This window comes from Hypanus sabinus, chromosome 4 (genome assembly GCF_030144855.1).
Source record: "Hypanus sabinus isolate sHypSab1 chromosome 4, sHypSab1.hap1, whole genome shotgun sequence".
Taxonomy (NCBI): domain Eukaryota; kingdom Metazoa; phylum Chordata; class Chondrichthyes; order Myliobatiformes; family Dasyatidae; genus Hypanus; species Hypanus sabinus.
In genome coordinates, this window is record NC_082709.1 from 118,050,892 (window position 1) to 118,065,868 (window position 14,977).

Sequence of the window (14,977 nt, forward strand, 5' to 3'; positions counted from 1 at the left end):
TGTGATACCTGCAAATATTGATGACAATGACATTTCAGTCTTGAGTATACCTCCTGTATTGGAATGTTCAGAATATTTCTGAGGCTGTGCTCGCCTTGACAGTTTGAGCAATGGCATAATCTATTAATCCAATTCTGTATTTAAAGAGGACAAAACATCTTATACAAAAACAGTACGGTGTAGACAAGAAGCCAGATTACTTGTATCACAAGTTGTAACTTATTTCAGTCAATATTTAATACAGATTGATGAAGAGTACTTGGACAAAGGCATAGTAAAGAAAGAATGCACACAAAATCTTTTTACCTCCTCAGGATTTTAAATTACTTTTTGAGTTAATTTGCAAGGCTTGTATGAATGGCTGTATCGCCATGTTGCACTCAGCATAATCCAAGAGACAAGTTTTATAATAGTGCTGAATTTGAGTTAAATGTTGGACAGGGCAGCAAGAGCGGTCCTTAGTTCTATTTTGAGTAGAGCATTGGGGATTTGGCATCCATTTGAATCATTATAACAAAGCTCCAATGGGGGCAAAACTAATAACTCAGGCAGGGGTTAAGCTACCTCCTCAGCATAAAAATGGTCATCAATATGCTTGAGACAAACTGAGAATTTGAAGGTATTGTACCAAGTCTCTGAATTAATCTTCCTTTCCATCTTTCCATGTAACAACACGGGACACAACTACATCATGGTATTTCATGTTCCAATGCACAGAAATCATCAACTTGTATATATAAGTCTACAAGACCGTAAGATACAGGAGCAGAATTGGCCCATCGAGTCTGCTCCGCCATTTCATCATGACTGTCCCTTTTCCCTCTCAGTCCCAATTTCCTGCCTTCTCCCTGTATCCCTTCACGCCCTGACTAGTCAAGAATCTATCAACCTCTACCTTAAATATACCCAATGACTTGGCCTCCACAGTTGCCAGTGGCAACAAATTCCCCATGTTATTGCTAATTCAGTAAATGGTATTGATTGGTTGTGGTGTCTTGTTAGTACTGGAAACAAAAATCAGGTTAGATGACCATATGTAAAATGCTTCCATTATGTGCACCGACGTGACCCTGTGGTTTCTCATTTTAATTCCATCTCGCATTTCCAACTAGCAATCCCTGACCAACACTGTTCCATGGAGAAGCGATCAAAACCAGACATCAGAAACCTCTCACTCACTTAGTCATCATATCTTAATTGCTCCTAACTATGGATACATGGCATAACTTTAACCAAAAGTTTGGCCAGTGATTAATTCCCCGTAACTTTTGAAAACCCCCTTAGAATCATGCCTGTTAGCACAGAAAACTTTTAGAAAATAAAACCATTAGCTACATGGAAAGGTAGTTATTCATCTTGCACTTTATTCAGCCAATAAGTTGTAATCAATCATGGGTGGGTGACTGATGGTATTAACTGCATGACAGAACTACTAACTTGGTCTTCATTCTTCATTGTAGAATTTGTCTAAGTCACCCAAGAAGGATTATCACATTTAAAAGACATGTTAAGATATAACAAAGCTGTTGGGACACAAATGTCCATTTAACTTGAAATGCTTATGGTCTAGTCCCAGGGGAATCCCATGAATAATAACTCTTCCAACAATCAGCTACTCTTTTCCTGATTAGATGATGATTATTTGCAATTAAACCGCCCTGTACCTTTTTAAAAATGCTTCAGTAATGAATCTATCTGATGAAAAACTTGCAGGGAGTTTTTAAATGGGCAGAGAAAAAAATGCAAGATGCTAACATTTTGGCTTTGAATGTTTTAACATGAAGTGGTTCAGGTGTGGGGGAGTGAGAGCAGTGTTATAAAAGAAAGCTTCAGTGAAAAGGCAAATACAGTTTTATTCTGTTGTTTCTAGTTAGTCCTTGATTCAGTGTGGGCAGTGGAAATCTCCTCCAACAAGATTTGGGAAGTCAGGGAAACTCTTCTTGATGACTTTTTTTGTGGGAAGTGCAGCCAGGTGCAGCTCCTGACAGACTGGGGGCTACTCAACATCATCTGGGACACTGGGGGCTTTGTAAATGAGACTCCCACTGACAAGAGAGTACAGGCTACAGGTAGACGGGTTACCAGCAGGAAAAGTAAGGGAAATGGGTAGTCAGTGCAGAGTTCCCCCATGGCCATTCCCCTCAGCAACTAATACACCCTATTTGATAATGCTAGGGGGGAAGCAGAGGAAATGACCTGTCAGGGCACAGCAGCAACAGTCAGGTCAACGACTGTAGGTGGCTCTGAGGCTCAGCACGGAGGCATACATTTAGGCAGAGCAAATGTGATAAGAGACTGGATAGAGTGACAGAAAGGCAAATCTGTGAGATACCAAGATTATGTGTTGCCTCTTGGGAGCTAGAGTTGAGGATGTCTTAGAGTGGCTGCAGAGATTCTCACAAAGAAGGGTGGCACCAACGACATATGTAGAAAGGAGAAAGAAGTTTTCTTGACCCACCATATTAATGACAACCATTAGATTCATTTACATGATCCTGAACGTCTTTAACTTTCTGATACCAATCAATAGGCACTGAAAAAAATTCTCATCATCATCATTATGTGCCTTGTCGTGTGATGTAGGTGATCATGGTCTATGACCATGATGGTTCTTAGCAAATTTTCTACAGAAGTGGTTTGCCATTGCCTTCTTCTGGGCTGTGTCTTCACAAGATGGGTGACCCCAGCCATTATCAATACCCTTCAGGGATTGTCTGTCTGGCATCAGTGGTTGCATAACCAGGACTTGTGACATGCACCAGCTGCTCAAATGGCCATTCATGTGACTCCTGTGGCTTCATGTGACGCTGAACAGGGGGCTGAGCAGATGCTACACCTTTCCCAAGGGTGACCTACAGGCTAGCAGAGGGAAGGAGCACCTTACACCTCCCCTGGTAGAAACATAACTCCACCTCACCGCCCTGAACATTTGTCTCAGCTTTTCAATTGTAGCATATGACTTTGAATATACATCCTTTCACCTAGTATGAGGAACATCAAGATCCAGCATTATCAACATGGAATGTACTCCAGGGGTCTTGTGTGAAAAGAGTAGAAGGCAGCTACATAGAACATGGACCAGTACAGCTCAGTATAGGTCCACAATGTTGTACTGGCATTTTACCCTACTCTATGAGCAACCTAACCCTTCTACTCCACAGGGACCTCCATTTTCCCATCATCCATGTGCCTATCTAGGAGTTTCCTAGATGTCCCTAATGTATCTACCGCTCCACCACCCCTAGCAGGACATTTTAGTCACCCACCATTTTGTGCAAAAAAAACTTACCTCCCACATCCCCCCCATATTTTCCTCCAACCACCTTAAAATTATGTACCCTTGTGTTAACCATTTCCACCCTAGGAAAAAGTCTCTAGCTATCCACTCAATCTATGCCTCATCCTCTTGTACATCTATATCATGTCACCTCTTATCCTAGTCTCCAAAGAGAAAAGCCCTAGCTTGCTTAACCTATCCTTGTAAAACATGCTTTCTAAGACATACATTCAGTGGTCACTTTATTAGGTATGGGAGCGGAACCCAGCGTGGTCTTCTGATGCTGTGGCCCATCCACTTCAAGATTTGACATGCTACGCTTTCAGAGATGCTCTTCTGCACACTGTCGTTGTAATGCGTGTTTATTTGGGAAGAGTCATTTAATGTGATTATTTTAAAACTATTCTTCTAAGACGCAATACTGAAAGATACTGCAAGATAAAATGCCTGCAAAAATGCAGCACACAGAATGTTTTAAACTACCTGTCATGGCAAAGTGCACTCACATCAGTTTAAAACTATTAAATCTTTTGGAAAAATAAAATGCCTATGAGATCAGAATGAGTGTAAATGGATTGTTTCTTGTGTGAAAATTTGAGACTGCATTAAGAATTCAGTGATCACAGTTAATTTGGAGGCTCTCTATTTAGGGATGACATGGTGAAATGAGATTACTTTGGTTGCAGGAATGTACCTGTTCGCTTCCAATTTCAGTCTCTGAAAATCAGTTTGCTTTTGAGATATACAAATAAGACGAGGGAACACATTCCAGTCCTCAGCAAGCGATCAGAAGTGGAAAGAGTGAGTAATTTCAAGTTCCTGGGCGTCAACATCTCTGTGGATCTATCCTGGGCCCAACATATCGAGCAGTTACAAAGAAGGAACAACAATACCCAAATTTCCTTAGATATTTGAGGAGATTCGGTATGTCACCAACGACACTCGTAAATTTCTACCGAAGTACTGTGGAGGGCATTCCAACCGGCTGCGTCACCGTCTGGTACGGTGATGGTGGGGCACTTCGCAGCATCGAGGTAAATTGCAGAAAGTTGTAAACTCAGTCAGCCCCATCATAGGCACTAGCATCCCCCGCATCATGGATACTTTCAAGGAGTGATGCCTTAAAGAGGCAGCATCCATCATTAAGGATCCCCATCACCCAGGACATGCCCTCTTCTCATTGGGGTACAGGAGCCAGAGGCGCACACTCAATGATTCAAGAACAGCTACTTCCACTCTGCCACCTGAAAGGGTATTGAACCCACGAACACTACCACACTACTGTTTTGCACTAGTTATTTAATTTAACATTTTATATATGTGTATATATATTAAAAATGGAATTACAGTAAGTATATACTATATATATAATATAAACTTCTTATTGTAATTCAGTTTTTATTATATATTGCCACATAACAACAAATTTCATGACAAGTGTCACGGATATTAAACCTGATTCTGATGGTGATTCTGAAGTCCCAGACAAGATATTCCCTATTCTTGTTCAATGTCCCATAATGCTGTGAAAAGACCATGTAGGGTAAGCCTATTCATTAAAAGTGGATCTATAAAACCTGTTGAGTAATTTTGACATTTAGATGCTTAGAAGGAAACCTTTCAGTTCATTGCAATTATGATGGATTATTGTAATGGCAATCTGCAACTAATCCCACTGGCCTGATGATTCCCTGTAATTTAATAATTTTCTTTGCTTCGGGTAGTTATTATATTTTCCATTAAAGACAGAGTGAATCCATGTCAATTCCTTCCTGTGGCAAGGCATCCTTTTATTTTTTTATCACAAATAATTTCACATTACAAGTTTACTAAATAGAGGAAGTAATCATCCCCTATCCATTCACACGTTATAAAGCATGCACTTGTGGGCAATGTTTACCTGGAGGATGTTAAAGATGATTGGAAGTTGTTATTACTGATCTATTTTGCAGTCTCATAGCTGGAAATAAAATGCATGGTGACTACTTTCTTCATTCCTTTTCCTGAAAAATTGTTTTTTCTGAGAACTGCAGACAGACTTAAGGTGAAATATCACACAGTTGCCCACAGGTTGAATCACATCTTTTTTTTTGACATACTAAACCTGATGCTGCAAAACATACTAGCACCTTTCAAATTCTCTGCAGAAATGTGTGAAATTGATTGAAAAGACCTTTGAAAGGGGGTTAGGTGGTTTACGTACAAAAATGTTTTCTAAAATGGGACTTACAGGAATGTGGTTCATCCAGCCTGGAACAGCCCTTGGCACTTTGAGTGTCCCACCGATGTTGAAGGTTATCAGCCCTTGTCACAGTTCCTCATAAATATGGTTGCCGTTGAGGAGAAACAGGATTAACTCTGCAATTGTAATTGGATTTGTTATTCTAATAATATAAAGATTAATATAAGAAAGTCTGCAGATGCTGTAAAGATATTATTGTATTCAACATGAAAGGGAAGTGAATGGTTCCCTCTCTTTACAAATGGATATTGATGACCTAGTGGAACTATGTTTGAATCTAAGGAAGTCAGGGCCATAACGTGGTCGCAGGTTGATGCTCACTGTGGCTAATGGTTCCGATGTGAGCAGCCAGTGTCCAACTGCTTGGTTGGAAGTAATTCTCAGTCTGACAGATGGCACCAAACCAGCCACCCTGTTGCTGGCATCGATGTGGAGAGTCCATCTGTAGAGGCCAGTCTTGCTGAATCTCCCCATTGTTATAGTGGGGAATCATCACACAGATCAAGTGCCAGCTTATATCTGGGACGGGATCAAAAACCCTATAGATTTCCTGACCATCAGAATAAGGAGGTCATTTTACTTTACTTATTTGATGACATTGAAATTGTAATAGTTCTAATTATCAGGAAAGCGCCCAGTACCTCTACTTCCTAAGGAGGCTAAGGAAATTTGGCATGTCCCCTTTTGACCCTCACCAGTTTTTATTAATGAACCATAGAAAACATCGTATCTGGGTGCACCACAGCTTAATCTGGCAACTGCTCTACCGCACAAAATTTCAGAGAGGTTTGAATACAGCTCAACTCAAAGGGGAAGCCAGCCTCTCCTCTGGGTCTGCACTTCTCACCGTCTTGGTAAAGCAGCCAACATAATCATGACCTCATCCACCCTGCTCATGTTCCCTTCTCCCCTCTCCACCAAGCAGAAGTTTAAAAAAGCCTGGTAGATATGGTATATACTGTACAGTGGAATAATATGGTTATCTACAAGGCAGGTTGTTTATTTTAAATTCGGAGAAACTGGCTAATGCAGCTCAGATTAATTCTTTGTTGAATATAGCTCGGCATTTAGCACCATCATTCCTGCAGGCTTAGTCAAAAAGCTGGGTCTCTGTACCTCCCTCTGTAACTGGATCCTCAGCTTTCTCCCCAGAAGACCACAATCAGTGCAGATTGGAAGTAACACCCCCACCTCGCTGACAATCAACACTGGCTCACCTCAGGAGTGTGTGCTTAGCCACTGCTCTACTCTCTCTGCACCCATGACTGTGTGGCTAGGCAGAGCTCAAATGCCATCTGTAAATTTTCTGATGATACAACTATTGTTGGCGGAATTTCAGATGGTGACAAAAGGGCGTACAGGAGTGAGATATGCCAGTTAGTTAAGTGGCGTCACTGCAACAACCTTGCACTTAATGTCAGTGATGCACCATCAGTAACTCTCGGAGACGGGAGGGAAGCAATAGGCTTTTATTAGCTGCAGGAGACCACGATTAGTAGCAAGGGATCACCACACAACATCCTGGAGACTGAGGAAGGAGCAGTGCCTCCAACCGCCTTTATACAGGGGTCTGTGGGAGGAACCACAGGAGCAGTCAGCAGAGGGGCGTGTCCAGACAGGTATATGTAGTTCACCACATTCAGGAAGATCAAAGAGCTGATTGTGGACCAGGAAGGGTAAGATGAGGGAACAAGACCAATCCTCATAGAGGGATCAGAAGTGGAGAGAGTGAACAATTTCAAAGTGTCAATATCTCTGAGGACCTAACCTGGATGCAACATATTAATGCAGCTATAAAGAAGGCAAGACAGCAGTTATATTTCATTAGGAGTTTGAGATTTGGTTTGTCAACTAAAACACTCAAAAACTTCTACAAATGCACAGTGGAGAGCATTCTGACTGGCTGCATCTGGTATGGGGGCTACTGCACAAGATCAAAATATGTTACAGAAACTCGTTAAAATAGTCAGCTCCATCTTGGGTACCAGCTTCCTTTGTATCCAAGGCATCTTCAAGAAGCGTCTATCGTTAAACATCCCCATCACCCAGGGCATTCACAGTATTATAGAGGAGATACAGAAAGCTGAAGACACACAATCAGTGATTCAGTGTATATTTAGTGTATCTCAGTTTTTTCCTCTATATTTATGGAACATATATTTCATTGTACTGCTGCCATGAAGTTAATGAATTTCACGACATACGCTGGTGATTTTAAATCAGATTCTGATTCTGTTCAAAGTTGTAACTCATGAGGTGAATGTACTGCTGTTTTGCCATGTAGTAGCTTTAATGGTGAGAGAACCAGATAGATAAAGGAACAGATATCAATGTTGGAGTGAAGGAAATCAGAGAAATAGAAGCCTGATTTCGATTACAGAGAATTTTGGGCTGGATGAGGTTATAGAGATCGAGAGAGATGAGTTACCAGAAGTTTGTGTAGGGGAACACCTTGCATCTAGTGATCATAATACCCTTAGTTTCAAAGTAAATATGGAAAACGATAGATCAGGTTTGTGGATTGAGAAAGGCCAGTTTTGATGGTATCAGAAAAGATCTGGCAATTTGTGGCAATTGTGGATTAGGGCAGGCTGTTTTCTGGCCAAGTGTGCTTGGTAGGTGGGAGGCCTTCAGAAGTGAAATATTGAGAGTACAAAGCTTGTATGTGGCTGTGAGATAAAAGCTAAAGATAACAAGTGCAGGGAATCTTGGTTTTCAAGAGATATTGATGTCCTGGTTAAAAAAAAGTTGCAAAATAGGTAGGAATAAATGAGGTACTTACTGAGTACAAGAAACGCAAGAGCGCACTTACAAAAGAAACCAGGAGCGTGGAAAGAAGGCATGAGGTTGCTGTAGCAACAAGGCAGAGGATTATCCTAAGGGTTTCTACAAATAAGTGCAAAAGGATTGAAAAGGACAAAATTGGTCCTATGGAAGATCAGAATGCTTGGAGTCAGAAGAAATGGGGGGAGATTTTAAATAGACTTTTTGCTTGGTAGACGGACAGAGTCTATAGAAGTAAAGCAAAGCAGCAGCAACTTTATGCAGATTACAGAGGTGGTGTTTGCTGTCTTGAGGCAGATTAGGGTGGATAAATCCCCAGGGCCTGTCAATGTGTTCCCTCAGACCCTGTGGGAGGCAAATGCAGAAATTGTAGGGGACCTAGCAGAGATATTTAAAACACCCTTGGCCACAGGTGAGATACCAGAGAATTGGAAGATAGCCAGTGTTATTTTGCTGTTTAAGAAAGGGTCAAAAAATAAACTAGGAAATTATAGGCCATTGAATCTGACATTAGTAGTGGGAAAGTTACTAGAAAGTATTCTAAGGGACCAGATATATATAAGTGTTAGACATTGGCTTTGTGGGAGAAGTGAGAGAGTGGTAGTAGATGCTTGACTATTGGAATGCTGCAGGAACTTGTGTTGGATTGTTGTTATTCAATTATCTGGATGGTAATGTGGTTAACTGAATCAGCAAATTTGCAGATGACACCAAGACTGGGGGGTGTAGTGGATAGTGAGGAAGAAAATCAGACTTTGTAGTGTGGTCTGGACAGCTGGAAAAAATGGCAGATAGAAGTTAGCACATGCGAATGCAAGGTGTTGCACTTCAGTAGGGCCAACCAGGGTAGGTCTTACACAGTCAATGGTAGGATATTGAGGAGTGCAGTAGACCAAAAGGATCTGGGAATACAGGTCCAAAATTCATTGAAAATGGTGGCACAGATAGGATCATAAAGAAAAGTTTTGGAACATAAAGCCATAAGACCATAAGACAAAGGAGCAGAAGTCGGCCGTTTGGCCCATCGAGTCTGCTCCGCCATTTCATCATGAGCTGATCCAATTTCCCCTTTAGTCCCACTCCCCCGCCTTCTCACCATAACCTTTGATGCCCTGAATACTCAGATACCTATCAACCTCTGCCTTAAATACACCCAATGACTTGGCCTCCACTGCTGCCCGTGGCAACAAATTCCACAGATTCGCCACCCTTTGGCTAAAAAAATTGTTTTGCATCTCTGTTCTGAATGGGCGCCCTGCAAACCCCAAGTCATGTCTTCTCGTACTAGACTCCCCCACCATGGGAAACAACTTTACCACATCCACTCTGTCCAAGCCTTTCAACATTCGAAATGTTTCTATGAGGTCCCCCCTCATCTTCCAAACTCCAAGGAGTACAGTCCAAGAGTGGTCAAACGTTCTTCATATGTTAACCCTCTCATTCCCGGAATCATTCTAGTGAATCTTCTCTGAACCCTCTCCAATGTCAGCACATCCTTTCTTAAATAAGGAGCTCAAAACTGCACACAGTATTCCAAGTGAGGTCTTACCAGTGCCTTATAGAGCCTCAACCTCACATACCTGCTCTTATACACTATTCCTCTAGAAATGAATGCCAACATTGCATTCACCTTTTCACCACCGACTCAACCTGGAGGTTAACCTTAAGGGTATCCTGTACCAGGACTCCCAAGTCCTGTTGCATCTCAGAACTTTGAATTCTCTCCCCGTTTAAATAATAGTCTGCCCGTTTATTTCTTCTACCAAAGTGCATGACCGTACACTTTCCGACATTGTAATTCATTTGCCACTTCTTTGCCCATTCCCCCAGTCTATCCAAGTCTCTCTGCAGGCTCTCTGTTTCCTCAGCACTACCAGCCCCTCCACCTATCTTTGTATCATCAGCAAACTTAGCCACAAAGCCATCTATTCCATAATCCAAATCATTGATAGACAATGTAAAACGAAGTGGCCCCAACACGGACCCTAGTGGAACACCACTGGTAACTGGCAGCCAACCAGAATGGGATCGCTTTATTCCCACTCTCTGTTTCCTGCCAATCATCCAATGCTCTATCCATATATGTAACTTTCCCATAATTCCATGGGCTCTTATCTTGTTTAGCAGCCTCATGTGTGGCACCTTGTCAAAGGCCTTCTGAAAATCCAAATACACAACATCCACTGCATTTCCCTTGTCTAGCCTACTTGTAACTTCCTCAAAAATTGCACTAGGTTTGTCAGGCAGGATTTTCCTTTAAGGAAACCATGCTGAGTTCTCCCTATCTTGTCATATGCCTCCAGGTACTCTGTAACCTCATCCTTGACAATCGACTCCAACAACTTCCCAACCACCGATGTCAAGCTAACAGGTCTATAATTTCCTTTTTGCTTCCTTGCCCCCTTCTTAAATAGCGGAGTGACATTTGCAATCTTCCAATCCTCTGGAAACAGGCCAGAATCTATTGACTTTTGAAAGATCATTGCTAATGCTTCCGCAATCTCCCCTGCTACTTCCTTCAGAACGTGAGGGTGCATTCCATCTGGTCCAGGAGATTTTATCTACCCTTAGACTATTCAGCTTCCTGAGTACTTTCTCTGTCGTAATTGTGACTGCACACACTTCTCTTCCCTGACACCCTTGAAAGTCCAGTATGCGGCTGATGTCTTTCTCAGTGAAGACTGATACAAAATACTCATTCAGTTCCTCTGCCATCTTCTTACAATTTCTCCAGCATCATTTTCTATCGGTCCTATATCTATTCTCACCTGTCTTTTACTCTTTATATACTTGAAAAAGCATTTAGTATCCTCTTTGATATTATTTGCTAGCTTCCTTTCATAGTTCATCTATTCCCTCTTAATGATCTTATTAGTTTACTTTTGTAAGCTTTTAAAAACTTCCCAATCCTCTGCCTTCCCAATAATTTTTGCTTCCTTGTATGCCCTCTGCTTTGCTTTTACTTTGGCTTTGACTTCTCTTGTCAGCCACAGTTGCATCCATTTTCTGTTTGAAAATTTCTTCTTCTTTGGAATATATCTGTCTTGCACCTTCCTCACTTCTCGCATAAACTCCAGCCATTGCTGCTCTGCTGTCCTTCCCGCTAGTGTCCCTTTCCAGTCAACCTTGGCCAGTTCCTCTCTCATGCCACTGTAATTTCCTTTACTCCACTGAAATACCGACACATCGGATTTTGGCTTCTCTTTCTCAAATTTCACAGTGAACTCAATCATGTTGTGATCACTGCCTCCTAAGGGTTCCTTCATCTCAATCTCTCTAATCACCTCTGGTCCATTACACAATACCCAATCCAGTACAGCCGATCCCCTAGTGGGCTCAACAACAAGCTGTTCTAAAAAGCCATCTCGTAGACATTCTACAAATTCTCTCTCTTGAGATCCAGTGCTGACATGATTTTCCCAATCCACTCCCATTTTAAAATCCCCTACAATTATCATAACACTGCCCTTCTGGCAAACCTTTTCTATTTCCTGTTGTAATTTGTAGTCCACATCACTGCAGCTGTTTGGAGGCCTGTAGATAACTGCCATCAGAGTCCTTTTACCCCTGCAATTTCTTAGCTCAACCCATAAAGATTCTCTACCTTCTGATCATATGTCAACTCTTTCTAATGATTTAATATCATTTCTTACCATTAAAGCCACACCACCCCCTCTACCTACCTGCCTATCCTTCTGATACACCATGTATCCTTGGACATTCGGCTCCCAGAGACGTGCAGTGATGGCCACAATATCATACCTGCCAATCTGTAACTGTACAATAAGATCATCCACCTCATTCCTTATGCTGCGTGTATTTAAGTATAACACCTTAAGTCCAGTATTTGGTACTTTTTGCATCGATTGCACTGCAACTCATCCCAATGGCTGCAGATTTGCTCCATCACCTGCCTGTCCTTCCTGACATCCTTACTGCTCATTACCTTAGGTCTATTTCTGTTTTCCTTCTCCTCCGCTCCATCATTCCAGTTCCCATCCCCCTGCCAAATTAGTTTAAACCCTCCCTAACAGCTCTATTAAACCTTCCCGCAAGGATATTGGTCCCCCTAGGATTCAAGTGTAACCTGTCCTTTTTGTACAGGTCACACCTGCCCGAAAATAGATCCCAATGATCCAGAAACTTGAATCCCTGCCCCCTGCTCCAATCCCTCAGCTACGCATTTATCCTCCAACTCATTCCATTCCTACTCTCTCTGTTGCATGGCACAGGCAGTAAACCTGAGATTACTACCTTTGTGGTCCTTCTTCTCAACTGCCTTCCTATCTCCCTCTATTCTCCTTTCAGGTCCTCTTCCCTTTTCCTACCTATGTCATTGGTAGCTATATGTGCCACGACCTCTGACTCCTCACCCTCCCACTTCAGGATATCTTGTACGTGATCAGAAACATTCCGGACCCTGGCACCAGGGAGGCAAACTACCATCTAGGTCTCCAGACTGTGTCCACAGAATAGCCTGTCTGACCCCCTAACTATCGAGTCCCCTATTACTACTGCCTTACTCTTCCTTTCCCTACCCTCCTGAGCTTCAGGGCCGGATTCTGTGCCAGAGACACGGCCACAGTCGCTTACCCCAGGTAGGCTGTCCCCCCCCAACAGTACTCAAACAGGAGTACTTATTGTCAAGGGGTACAGCCTCTGGGGTGCTCTATAGTACCTGACTCTTCCCCTTCCCCCTCCTAACCATGACCCACCTGTCTGCCTCCCGTGGCCCCGGTGTGACCACCTGCCTGTAACTCCTCTCTATCAACTCCTCACTCTCCCCGAGCAGACAAAGGTCATTGAGCTGCAGCTTCAGTTCCCTAACACGGTCCTTCAGGAGCTGCAGCTCGGCGCACCTGGCACAGATGTGGACGTCCGGGAGGCTAGGAGACTCCAGGACCTCCCACATCCGACATCAAGAACAACGAGCTGCCCTCACACTCATACTTCCCCCTTTCTTCAAATAACAGGAAAAACTGAAACCTAAATCTACCTTGCCTCGCCCGCTTCCGCCTACGCCCGTTGAGCCAAAGCCCTTAAGTCTACACTTTGCTCCTGGCTCACTCCACTGCCCGCAAACGACACTGCCCCGCTGCTTAAGGCTGCGTCTTCCCCGCTTCACTACCTGACGTCACACGCCTGCACAGTCCCACCTCTCTCAACTCCGATGAGAATAAGAAAAAATCAAAATGTCTCCCGTCGTACTCCCGTTCTGATTCTCCGACTTCCGTCTCCAAAAATTGGCCTTCATAAATCAAAGTACTGAGTACTGGAGATGGGATGTTATGTTGAAGTTGTGCAAGACATTGGTGAGGCCTAATTTGGAGTATTGTGTACAGTTTCGGTCACCTATGTACAAGGAAGATGTAAACAAAGTTGAAAGAGTACAAAGAAAATTTAAAACAATGTCTCTGGGACTGGAGGATCTGACTTTTAAGGAAGGATTGAATAGGTTAGGACATTATTCCTTGGAACATAGAAGATTGAGAGGAGATTTGATAGAGGTATACAAAACTATGGGGGGTATAGATGGGATAAATGCAAGCAGGCCTTTTCCACTGAAGTTGGGTAGGACTACAACTGAAGTCAGGGATTAAGGGTGAAAGGTGAAATATTTAAGGAGAACACAATGGGAAGTATCTTCACTCAGATGACCATGAGAGTGTGGAACGAGCTGTTGCTGGTGCAAGTGAGCTTGATTTCAATGTTTAAGAGAAGTTTGGATCAGTAAGTGGATAGCAGGGGCATGGAGAGCTATGGTCCAGGTGCAGGTCAATGCGACTAGGCAGCTGTTATGGCTCAGCATGGACTAGATGGGCTGAAGGGCCAGTTTCCAACCTGTACTTTTCTGTGACTTTATGACTCTAACAAAGTGTTTTCAAGACAAAATAATGATATCGCTGTTGTGGTTTGGTCAGCCAGCATCTGGAGTAACATATTCTGTGTTTTTCAGGAAAGATCTATTGTTCCTGAACAAAGCCAGTGCAAATTCATGACATCATACTATGGTCACCAGCCAAGGAATAAGCAGAAATAGCATGTTTGACTTGCATACCCTTGCAGGTAAATTAATTGGACTGGTTAAGTGATTTCCTAGAGTGGGTGCAGAGAATGTTTCTTGTGGGTATTCAAGAATTAGAAAAACTTGCACTTATGCAGCAACTTTCACATTTCTTTCAAGGCATCACAAAGTTGCTCTCCAGGATAAAGAATACTTTTGAAGTGTCTGTATACACACAGCAAGTTCCCACAAAATGCAATGTAATGTTGACAGAGGCATAATGTTGCTGGTTAGCAAATAATGCCCCATTAAAATATGTAAAATAGTGCTATATCCCATTTATTTCCACCTGAGAGGACAGATGGACCCCAAGAAAAGCACAGGGCCAAAACTGGCTTCTGTATGTGGTGAGCATTATTCATTGATTAACATGAAAGCAGCTTGTAAAAAAAAACGTGCAGCCTGATCTCCGGGGGCCAGCAGGATCCATGCTATTTATTGGCCAGACATGAGGAGCTGGATCTCTCTAGTGAGTTTAGAAACCAGCTCACTAGCATTGGCATCTCCTAAACGCGATTCCATTGTGATAGCTCAATCTGTAGAAGTTCTGCAGTCTTCTCCCTCACAACCTGCAGTCACTGGTGGAATTTTATGTTGAAATATTAGCATG